This window comes from Micropterus dolomieu, linkage group LG10, assembly GCF_021292245.1.
Source record: "Micropterus dolomieu isolate WLL.071019.BEF.003 ecotype Adirondacks linkage group LG10, ASM2129224v1, whole genome shotgun sequence".
Classification (NCBI taxonomy): domain Eukaryota; kingdom Metazoa; phylum Chordata; class Actinopteri; order Centrarchiformes; family Centrarchidae; genus Micropterus; species Micropterus dolomieu.
The window spans coordinates 10,739,060-10,751,556 of NC_060159.1; the positions used below are offsets into that span (position 1 = coordinate 10,739,060).

At 40.1% G+C, this 12,497-nt stretch overlaps 1 long non-coding RNA gene across 1 annotated transcript in view; it reads right to left on the reverse strand.

The window, feature by feature from the left end:
• The window catches only part of LOC123977917, a 46,505-nt gene extending 35,935 nt beyond the window's left edge, over window positions 1-10,570 (reverse strand). The window contains exon 1 of the long non-coding RNA XR_006826799.1: window positions 10,471-10,570. This is a non-coding gene — a long non-coding RNA (uncharacterized LOC123977917). The remainder of the gene's footprint in view (window positions 1-10,470) is intronic.
• Between the last annotated feature and the right edge of the window lie 1,927 nt (window positions 10,571-12,497).

The following is a 12,497-nucleotide window of genomic DNA, read 5'->3' on the forward strand; positions in this document are numbered from 1 at the left end:
GGATAAAACTGGTTAAAACTGTCTTGTTGCTGGTGAGGGACCTCTGAGTAAGAGGCCGTGGGGGTAATAGAGGCTCTGATTGACACCACCTTATTGGTAAAATAAGATAAAAACAATTCACAGTCATCATTACTTCCAGCTGAGGCACAAGGAGTGGTTGGGTTTACCAGCTGATCCACAGTCTTGAACAGAAACCTGGGATTGTGTTTATGTGTAGTAATGAGTTCAGAAAAATAGTGTGTTCTCGCATCCTTAACCATGTTATTGTAGTTAATTAATAAATCCTTCAGACTGAGGTAATGGACTTGGAGACTGGATTTTTTCCATTTGCGCTCTGCTTTCCTGCATTCCCTTTGTAGTCATTTATCCAGGGTTGCTTACTAGCTTTAGACGTAGGCCTAACCTTTAGAGGAGCAGTAATATTTAGTGACAACAAGCAGATATAAGTGTCTTAAATCTCAGCTTACTGCTCACTCACTCAAGTTAAATATTGCGTGTCTACTATATAGGGTGTAGTGAATGATACACTACACTAATTTCAGATACATCCAAGAGTCTACAGCCACTTTGAGGCTGTACATACTGCTACATGAGATATTTCAGTTTGAATAAAAGTGGTGAACAGATCTACATTGCCATCATCCAGAGCCTTGCTGCTAATATGGCTAAAACTCAACTTCTGAATAAATCTCACAGCAAACATTTCCTCCTTCCAGCTTACATTATAAAAGTACCACTTTCTAATAAGGCATGCCTTTATAATGGCTTGAAACTAATGCCTCTAAAATAGTTAATAGACCATTTACTAATCCTTTTTAGATTAGTAATAAGCCATGAACTTTTGGTTGCCAGGCTGCTGCTTATTGCCGTGTTTTATATTTTTTGCATAGCTCTTTAATTAAATAGGTAGAGCCCACAGAGGGACAATTTGCACACTTATGCTATGATCAGCCTACACACAAGTTTCGCTCTTCTTCTCACAACTATAAACACAACGAAGCAAAGAGGAATGACCTTGTTAGTGGAACAGAGAAATAGGTCCCTGGATAGCTGTGATTGGGGTCCGAGATGTAGTCTGCCATGTCTACCCGCCAAGTCACGGCAAGAATTTATGACTCTGTCATCGCTTACTATGATACAGTGACCATCTTGAAAGGCAAAAATACTTTGTCATCTGATTTCAGTGTTACCTTGGGGAAAAGAGCTGCAGAGTGTCTGAACCAAAATCGAGTTATTTATAATAACTTATTATAACAAAATAGATAATTAAAGAATGTCAATATTGAATGATTCTGTAAAACCTCAGATTATGTTCTATGAAAACTTTATTCATGTCATATTCTCTCTTTTTGCCATGCCTCTGCATGGGAAATATGCTTTAGTTAAAGATTCTGGTTATGTTAAAAAAAATTATGGTTAGGGTTCTGTAACTAAACAGTCTGTGAAGAACTCTGGTCTCCTGCCACCCAACAACAACAACTGATTTTTCACAGCCTGGCAACCCAAAAGCTGTTTATTAATGGCTGTTGTTGTTCTGTTAAGCATTAATTAAAGATGTATTTGCTATTTTAACAAACAGCATGTTATTCATTGTTAAGGATGTCTCATTAAACTTTGGTACAGTAAGAAGGCACTCAAAATGAACAGCATTACTTGCTACCTTAAATATTTTCCAGAAATGAAATTGTTCATTAAATTTTCCGACAGGTGACCTTTTCAGCTACTGCGTTTCCTACAAGAAAGAAGACAAATTACATGTTGAATGTTAGCGATGTCGTGTCATAATAGGGCCTCTAAAAGCAAGTAAAATCAGCACTGTGCCAGAGAGTTTCTAGGAAACCTCTCAACAGTCCGCTGTCTATGTCCATTCATGGTCTTACTGCAGTGCGTCCTAACACCACTTGATATCTCTCCACAGTTTGTTAGCAGCGTCTCCTGGATGTTTTCTCTCCAGTAGGTGCAGTGAAGCAACGACCTTTACGTGTCTTTTCTATCTGCAAACTAACACGTGCTCTTGTCTGTCCCCATGGACATAGTAGAGTTCTCTACCACAGCATAACAAGGCCATTTTATCTCCTTGCTCAAATATGGGAGGAATAATAAGTAGAATTTATGTCCTTATAGGTAAATACTGTAAAATTATACAGCATTGTGTGAGGATAGCCATTACAACAAAATTCAGCAGCTTCTATTATCAGCTTTCAAATAGTAGTTACATGACTCCATTATTTTCTGTTTGTGTTAAAGAAAAGGCAGAGAAACCTTTTATAACTTATCATTAAAGCTAACTTCAAATACAAATACAGAGGTACAAAGAATTCTTTCAAATTAAGTTTTTACAAATGAAAATAGTGTTCCCAGTAGTGTGGATCATTGAAAACTGCTACTGGATTTATGACTGTGTTGTATGTTGTATTACCTACAACTCCTCTCTGTTTGGTTCTTCATTAGACAGAGAAAGGCCAATTATCTCCACCAGGCTTGCTGAGGAGTGACCCCAAGGGAGAGAGAGTGGGGGGTGTTAACAATTATCCAACCTCCAAGATAAGAATTTGATCCATTTACTCTAAAGTATTTGGCAGCCAGTACATCCACTGTGCACTCTGAAAGCATCCGAAGAGAAAGTCTCTCTCCTGATTTTTTTGGACTAAAAATCTGTCTTCCTGTTGACTGTCGAGAGAGATGTGAATCACAGAGGGCAGATAAATGGCCTTTTTTGAGCTAAAAGTGTGATGACTTTTTTAACCTTGGGCACATCATGTTCACTCACACTTGTCACTGCTTTAGTGGGTGTGAAGCAGCACACAACTGTCCTGTCAACAGCAGTTTGAGTGGCATGAAATAGAGATTAAAAGCAGTGCGACTCAGCAGGAAGAGAAGCATAGCACAAATAAACTGAACCAAGGACAGAGGTACTCGTAGGCCCAGTTATAGCTATTATATTGAGAGGGTATATTGTGTGCACTGATGGCCATGTGCATGTGTCACAGTACCTTTCATTAGCAAACTCAAATTAATTTAACTGAGTGTGTATTTAGTGGGAGCTGCAAATAAACTCTGTGCCCTGATTGATTTTAGCACAAAAGAAACAATCAGCCAGCCATCAATGCAGGGAAGCTTTGGTTTGTGTGTGTGTGTGTGTGTGTATACATGTGGGTGTGTGGGTTTTCAGCAGGGAAGAGTGACGGGATTAATGTATGCAATAATTGAGGTGATGGAGGGTCAATCCTGGATTCTTAATGAGGCTCTTGGTTCTGGGGACAAGGTGCCCTCTCATGAATGACACACGTGAACCATGTTTTACTTTCACTGTCAAGCTGAGCAGAGTTGAGGCAGTATCTGTGGAAAAACAACAGGTAGAGCAGACATAAAAGCCACATTATGGGCTTCATATGTCATGGAAAGAGCTCTATATTCTAGTGGAGGTAATATGAGCTTCCAAGAAACTACACAGTACAAAGCACAATACAAAGAAGGATAAAATTATTTTTGTCTTTGAAACAACAGTTTGTTTATAAAGTTCAACTGAAATTATCATTAATTTTTGCTAAGTTATCCGTATACATATCCTTAGTGTTTGTTTTGAATTGTGGACGGATTTGGTAAAAATATTTTTAACAAATGTTTTTTTAAACCTCTCACTCAAAGAGCAAAACCTCATCTCAGATCTCCAAAACCATGAGCTATTTCTCAGCCTTTCACTCAGTTTTCAATTGCGTAAAACACTTTTTCAAAACACTACACACAGTTCTCTACCTAAGACACGAAAATCTAACAGGAAGTGACCTGCGTTCCTTTTCAAAACACAAGTCATAATGCTACACTTACTGTATTCACCAGGTCACACAGCCACTCCTCACATGTGCAAACACTAACTGCTTAACTGATCACTAACCAATCACTGCTTTAATATACAGTAGACCTATACATAGGTCAAAGGCCAGATTACCTGTTTTGAACAATGGATGCCAACAATGGACAGAGAGCAAGGGGGGGAGGCAGGAGAGGCAGGGGACGACAATGAGGACCAGGTTCAATGAGGAAGAGTTGGAAGAGGAGGAAGAGGAGGAGGAGATCGAGGGCAAAGAAGAGAAGGAAGGAGAGTCACTGATGAGTTCCGGGCCACACTTATGAGAAGCTGGACTCAGAGTCAAGCCCAACTTGAGTCACTTTACATTGGCGTCCATAATTTGAACCTTCAGAAATTAAAAATTCTTTCTGCAGTACAGTATTGTAAAATAAGTATACATTTTTTTGCAATAAAAGTAAAACTTATACTTTTGGGTTTCTTATATGCTACTGTATACAACTGTAATATTTTGCCAAATACATATTTTTTGTTTCAACATTGCATTGTTGTATAGTGTACTTTTCACCTCTCAGCAGATTACTTTCACTCTACAACATCGTATGGAAATGTACACATAAGCCTATGAAAGACAAAAGTGCTTTAGATTTAGAACAACAGTGTGTAAATGGTATATCAAAGTACTTACTATTTTGAAGTGTTTGCCATCTGATGCAAATGCTTCATTTTGGAATGTGTTTGTGACATTCTGAATGCAGTGTTTCATTTTGAAGGACATTTGAGACATTTTGCATTTTGTGTGAGCAGGTGTGGGAATTGTGTGTAGAGTTTTGAAAAAAGGAGACATAGTTTTGAAAATGTGTGTAAGCAGTCCAGCTTGTTGCTCTCACTATGATCAGCTTCTGTTTCAACAAAACATACAGGCTGAAAATTCAACCGTGATGTTGTGTCGGGAGCTGCAGTGAGTGAGTTACATATATCATAAATGTGTTATTTGTTAAGCTATGAGGAGAGGAAAAGTCCGCTAGCCACTAGGCTAATTTATGCAGTTTAAAATGTCATAGGCTAAGCTATCAATTGTGAACATAAAAAAAATCTTGACAGCAGAATTTTATGCTTATGTTAAATGTGATTGTTATCAAGGCATGTTTTATGTGTGGTAGTGTGGTAGTCAATTTAAAGTTAACTTTGCTGCACTTAACCAGTAACAATTATTTTATGTGTTGTTTTTTTTTCATTTATTGCCACAGAAGAAAGAGGAGGTAGCATGAAGTAGCCATCACTTGCATCTTTGTCAGAGGATAAAAAGAAGAAAACATACAGTGTACATGTGACATTATTAGATTACTTGAGACAGTAAGCTTGTTTTCTACCCCAGCCTGTCCCTTAGCTGCAGTGCAGGATGAACTGTCCATCCATCCATCCATCCATCGTCAACCGCTTATCCTGCATACAGGGTCGCGGGGAGGATGAACTGTAAATAGTTTTATTAATTGGACATTATCAGCCCCAGTGCCACTGCGCTTAATTCTGGATTTGTTGTACATAAATAAAAGGTTTGTCACAGCTAAATCAGGTGATTGTGAGAGTCATTCTTTTCATCAATGCTAAAGTAATTGCCTTTACATCCAAAGGTCTTAGAGGGTGAACTGATAAATGGCAATCTATCTGCAGTTGATCAATGTGTACTGTTCATTCATTGTAGACACTGACAATGAACTTCAGGATGTAGCCATCCACAAACACTGTGCAGCATGTAGCCTAAGGAACAATTCGTGTCTTATAGCAGACTTAGACCATTGAACTGGTCACCTTAGCCATCATCACAGCAATTGCCCCCCCTGAGAGATTTAACAGGAGCTGCCACTGTTCTTCAGTTAAAGAGGTGGTATTGTGCTGATTTTCAGGTTCAAAATCTTATTTTGGGGGTGTACCAGAACAGGTTTACATTGCTTAATTTTCAAAAAACACCATATTTTTCTCTGCACATTGACGCAGCTCCTCTTTTCACCCTATGTGTGTACTCTCCGCTCTTGAGCTACAGAGTGATGCATCTTACTTGTACAAAATCTTTGTTGGGAGTTGCACATGCGCAGTTCCCAGGTAAGGACTACTAGCCAATCAGAAGCAGAGAAGGACAGGTCGTAAGAAACAAGGTAGTGTGATCCAAATCAAAGCCGCTTCAGACTGCGACCGTAACCTAGCAGATGGTATAAGTTACTCACAAGTCCACAACATCATTGTTCCACATCTTACCATTAGGACTAAACGTTGAACTGTTGCTGGTGTTCTGACGATCTATGCTGCCTTGCCGAAAAATGCTACCATAGCGCAAATCGATAGACTCGACTCTACTCGACCCTGCTCCGTTTTCCATTGCAGATAGTACGTAGCTTGTCGTCATAGCGACGCCACACACAACTGTTGTGACGTAATGTTCAATGCGACACACACACAAGCGATCCACGAAGCTTTCTCTTTTTTAAGTTAAAACGTTTCAACATTCCTCAGAATGTAAAGACAGATAAGCGGTATGAAAACCTTCCAGCTGTGTTTTCCTCTGCCGTTGTTGCTGCAGCGGTCAGTGTGACAGCGGGAGCAGAGGGCTCTGTGAGCGGGCGGCTGGCCGGCCTCACACGCTCCTCCCGCGGGTTGGCACAGGCTTCCCCCGCAGCCACTTGCAGAGCTCCTCAACTCCGAAAATATTCAAGCACATTTTTGTTCCGCCATCACTTCTCGTAAAGCTGTCAATATTCAAAATCTACACAGCTGATTTCTCACCTCAAAACTTGGTCTGGTGCACACAATGATGATGCAGTGAATAGTGAATATTCTCTCTGACCAGTCAGCAGTCTGACGTGTTTTCATGTTACATTTTAGTATCCCTCAGCTCACTTGGAACCTGGAAGGAGGTGAGGTGATACGAAAAAAAGTACCTGGAAGAAGGTACAGGTACAACATTTCTACAATGGAAAACTAGACAAAGGCGAGTCGAGCCAAACGCCCTCCGCTCAGACTAGCTTGGTTTGAGGGTGTGCCTGACCCCGCTAGCCGCTTGGTAAGCTTTATGACGCGTTTTTATTGTGACGTCACAAGTGAAGGAAGTGAAGGGCTGGACTACAAACGAGCTGTTTTCAAGCGGTTCAGAGCAGAGCTTTCTGTGGGAGATGGGAACTCCCTTTGGGCTGGACTTTGGGCTTTTTCACTTTGCAAACCTGTTACATGCACAAAAAAGATATATAACTCAATAAAGGAGAGGGGAAAAGCCTAAAAGCATAATACCACCTCTTTAAAGACAGGTTCTTTAATAACTAAATTCATATAAATAAGATAGGATTATTTCATATGCAGTTAGGGAAAATATTTCTGTAATACCAGAAATCCTACATGTCATCCTAAGATAATATAGGATTTTAGACATGAGACAAGATTCTTTAATGAGACCCATTTAGACTTGTTCCTCTTTCTTTACCAGCCAGTTAGAATTCATATGAGGTAGCTACAGCATTAAATACGCAACTGTAGCTTCCACTCTAAATATTATAGCCTATGCTTATTTAGTCTCTTCTACTCTCTCTCTTTCTCTTGCTATACCACAAACCAACACACATTGTTGCATATAAGTCTCCACACTTCCTGCTCTTTTCACAGTCTATTCTATCAGTCCCTCCTCTCCTGCAGTATAAAAATGGAAATGATGGACAGGCAATCTATATGGAAATGGTATACAGGTGTACCAACACACTGTGCCCAGGGAACATGCATCCCTGGTCTTAATCTGTGATCCCCCTGCACAACACTATGGAAATAGCTGTGCTGTTGTTTGTCTTTGAAGCATTCATCAGCTTTAAAGTTTATTTTAGCCTGTCACTGATGGGAACAGCATAGCACAAAACAGCAATTATTTGTGCTGAGGGTTTGCATTGAGCAACTCAAACAAAAGCTTTTATAAATAGAATCAACTATTTTTATCCAAGTGTTTTGAATTGCTGTTATAGGTTATTGTCCAAGAAGTAGAATGAATGCCAAAATTTATACACTGAGTATAAGTGAGTTTCCAGCCGCCTGTTTATAAGGGCATTTTCATTTTCAAAAGTTGATGGATCAATTAAAACAAAATGCGATAAAGTGCAATGGATGAAGCACTTCGATGTCCCTTCCGCTCCAGTGAAGAGAAAAAAATGGCGGAAGAAAAAAAAACATCAGATCTGTGAGGAGTGATGGCGAGACTGTAACAACACAATTAATGCATGAAACAAACAGAAATCCCATACTTTCGTCACATTTGCTGTTATTTGAGGTTTGACAAGCACTCTTAATTACATCATCTCGTTGCACCCTCTTCTTCTGCAATATTTTCTTTTGTCGTAACTTCTGATGCTAACTTCTCTGCATAGTAAGATGACTCACTGACAGATTATTAAAACGCACTTTAGGCTTTATCAGGCAATCTGTCAAATCTAATTATTACACATATTCATAAGGCTTTTACAGTATGCTGCATTGTTGCTACAATCGTGTGAAAGAGGGTAAAATGGAAGTTGTACCTCCAAAATGCAAATACATGTCACTGACATGTCACTGTTTATTTGCACCTCTGCTGTAATTATACTGAATTTGTGCATAGTTGTGTGGAAATCGCACATTACATGATGTAGTAATATACATCATGTAATGGATGGTGGATGGTGGATGTAAAGTCTTCTGGTGAGACAAAATAGGCGTTTGTGGTCCTAATCAGCTAATTAAACTGCATATATTTTACTCTAGACATTGTGTGTTTAATCTCCCCCTTGTCATGCCAAGCCCTTTCCATTGCATCTAATAATGTGGGAAAGACATGAAAATAATGATAATGAGTCATGATATTTCTAAGACAAAAACAAGCAAAGTGTACACAAGCAGTCAAAACATTAGCTAAATTGAATAGTGACAGTCTTACAGTGTTTCTGCAGTGTCACCAGGAAATCAACATGATGAAAGAGTTCTTCTTCCTATTTACATAACCCACTCCCTCCCACCGACTTTGCACACAGAGGACTTTATTACATTCACTTCCAAATAAAGCTATGCAATATTGTTTTCGAGAGAAAGAAAATCTGAAACTTGGGGAGACAGAGTGTGGGAAAGAGGATCAGGTAATAGGTTGTGGAAATGAAGGAAAGAGTGAGACATATAAATGGAGTATACTCATGCTGGATGCATTCAATATGCTGCTGTGGGTATACACTGTTCCATGCCAAGTTGTTGTTTTCCCATCTGAGACCAGCCGTGCTGCCTACAACCCAGCCTGCCTCCTTAACACACTGCTTTAGAAAGGTCAGAGCGGACTCCACAGCAGTCTTGGTCCACAGCCGGACCAAGACTGCTGATAAGTATGAAGACGTAGCTACAGGTCCCAGGTGAGTTTCTGGCATTATCGAACCGTAAAGCATAGATGGAGAGAACAGCAAGATCAAACAGAGTAAGTGCAATGATGGCCAAGCTGGGCAGCCTCAGCTCCAGGCGCAGGGTGAAGCTTGCGACCAAAAGGGTGCCGCCAGAAATCCCAAACCAATACAGAATGTTGGTGTGTTTTTATCATCATCTCATCAAGTCTTGACATTCTCTTGAGCAAGGAACTTAATCTTTAACCCATTAACATCAAGTTTTCCCCCGCTAAGGCTGTTAAATTCATCAAATTCTATACTTTGTTTCAGCATCAACCCAAGTATGTTCTACATGGGCTTGTCCCTAGCCTGGTTCCAGTACTGTCACGCACTGCACACGATAACTCCGTTTTATGGTGCACTTACTTTACCACGGGGGTGTGGGGGGTGTCTCCGCCAATGCATTGGTAAAACGGCCGTCAGTAAAATGCATGTTGCAGACTGTATATAAGATTGTGGCAGGTGAAAGTGCGACGCGTTTTATGTCATCTGTCCTCCAACACCACATGCACAGATGCCATGATGAAAATTAACAGTAAACTAAACCAAGAGGAGGAAACTAAAAAATAAAATGAAGACCCTCTGTTAGCCAACTTTCTGCAATAACTATGCTAGCTAACTATAACTAAGTTAACTTAGCTAACTAAACTAGAAAGACAAACCAACAATCAGACACAGAGAGACATACCTACACAGAGAGACATACCTGCTGTTTTAACAATTAATTTTATAATGCTAGCTAACTTCCTACTAAATGTAACGTTATAAATTCCTACTGCTCTGCTTTTTAACGATTGTAATAATGAATAGAGGCCTACCCAGCTTTACTGGAACAATGTTGATCCTTAGCTTCTATCTTTCATTTTTTTCACGTCCGTTTGAGTCAGTTTGACAGCCTGAATACAACCTTCAAATGTAAAATGCAACTGCAAAACTGTCTGCTTCTTTCTGAGATTGCTTTTTCCAACAAATTTGTCAATATTTCTCCTGGGAGTGAAGTAATAGACAGTGGCAGCGCTTTGATAAAAGTCTAACAGTTCCGACAGTTTGTCAGATTTAGCAACAGTAACTAAGGGGAGCGTGGCTTAGCAAAGGGTCACTTGCTTGCTACATCGATTTGTTCACCAATTCAAAGGTCTGGTGTTGCACCCACTGATGGCTATTTCAAGTGGTTGGAGAAACAGTTGACTAATGAGAGTTTTGTAGGTACGATTAAAATTGGGAAAACCCTACCTTTGTCACGTTGGGAGGCTCCGCTGCCTGCCAGCTGTGAGGTGCCTGTGTCGCAACTACCCCCCAATTTTAACTGCACCTTAGTTACCACGCACCTTATCTCCACTTCCCTATACAACACTTCACAACCATTACATGCATCCAACACAATACAATACATGCACGCAGGCGGGCGGAGGTGTTGATGGTGGGGAACTCAGTGGCCCAGGTGCCTGTCCCTTGAGCCCCGGGGTGTACGTGGCGCTGCAGGGATGCGGGGGTGGGTGGCCCCCCTGGCTTGCTCCGAACCTGTGGTTGTTGACTGTTTTTCTCCCACAGTCGTTTTCTTTTCTATATTTACCTGACACTTTTATCCAAAGCTATATATATCAGTCTGGAGGGGTTAAGTGTCTTGCTCAGGGACACATTGGTGGATGTGTCACAGTGGGGACTTGAACTCCGGTCTCTCATACCAAAAACACGACTTATCCACTGCTCTATCACCACTGGGCTGTTTGTCGCTTTTATTAGGTTGGTTGGACTAAATTAAAACTCCTTTGTTAAAGCAAAATCTGTCTGGCACAACACAATATGTATAGCTTCTCATACTGCATACCAGGCTGCTGGGCAGGACAGGGTTAAAAGGAATAAAATAGTACCTTTATTTAATCAGGAAAAGTCTCAATGAGAAATACATAGCTAGCTAGCTAACTAGCCACATCCATGAAATTAGTGCTGGGAAAATGGCTACAACACAAAAAGTGTGGATGAGATTAATGCAGCTCTATGATGTTGTATGTCCACTCTCAGAAATAACAACTATTTAGTAGATTTTTAGATTCCATTTTTTAATAAAAATAAAATATTAAGTTTGCATATGGTACACAGTCTCCACTGTTGACTGAAAATGATGATGGCAGGATGGATGTGTCACACAGTGGTTAGAGCAAAACAAAACCCCAACCCTTCCAAGAAATCAGCTAACACAAACACAATGCCAGGCTGAATGAATGAAGTGAAATGAAACACAGGCTATTAGGTTAGCTTTTTTCAGCTCGGAAGCAATATGATCATTGCACTGGATGAAACATTAAATCCCAAGACTCCATGTCTTTTTTGGCACCATTCCATCAAATGAAAATACTCAATATGTCTTTTTTATACACATGTATCCAAACGTCTATCATGTCTTTTCCTTGGAAACTTTGACATCTCTGATAGAATGTAAAATGAAGTTATGTGGGTTTGAACAATATTTGGCCGTGCAGCATGAGTTTAATGACTGGCCAACTGACAGCCGCCGCTTGTTAAGTAGTTTAACTCAGCATGTAGACAGGCAGCAAAAGACTGAGGATAGTGTCAGAGTGCTGACACACATTTAAAGTAAAGAATAAAGATTTTTTGTTTATTAGGCTTTAAGTTAGTCTTCAAACATGTTTTTACATGGGGATCTTGTCTGAAAGGGACATAAAAGAATCGGACTGCAATTTAGATTTCAACCGTAATCACAGGGTGAAATTTATTTTTATTCACACATATGGTCTGTGTTGTTTCCATAGCAACAGGTCATTCTGCCAGAAGAAAGGGGGCATAAAAAATGGTTACACATCTGACAAACTTCATTTCCATGTATGTCTCTCTTTCCCTATGTTTCCCACTCTCTGTTAACAATAGTCTCTCTCTCTTTCTTTCTAGTTAAATCTGCTGTCTCGCTCCCTTTATCCCTCTATCTAAAATAACACACGCACATGTCTGTGCTGAGTGTCTTCTGCTCACAGCTCATCCTGAGACTCGCTCAGATGAGATGCTGCTGATACTTTGTACTTTTTGCTTTGCAGTCTTCACCGCTGACTGGTTAATCAAAATTCTCCTCGTCTTTTCTGGCTTTTAGGGACAACTATGGAGAGAAAAGGTTGCTTTTAAACAGCAGAGTCAATAATGAGGGCCTTGTGCTTTTTCTGACTAGGGCTCCTTCTTTAAAGTGATGCAGTCAAGGGTCATCTCTTCCAACTTTGTCAGTCCTCCTAATGAGCAGAGTGGACACCAGC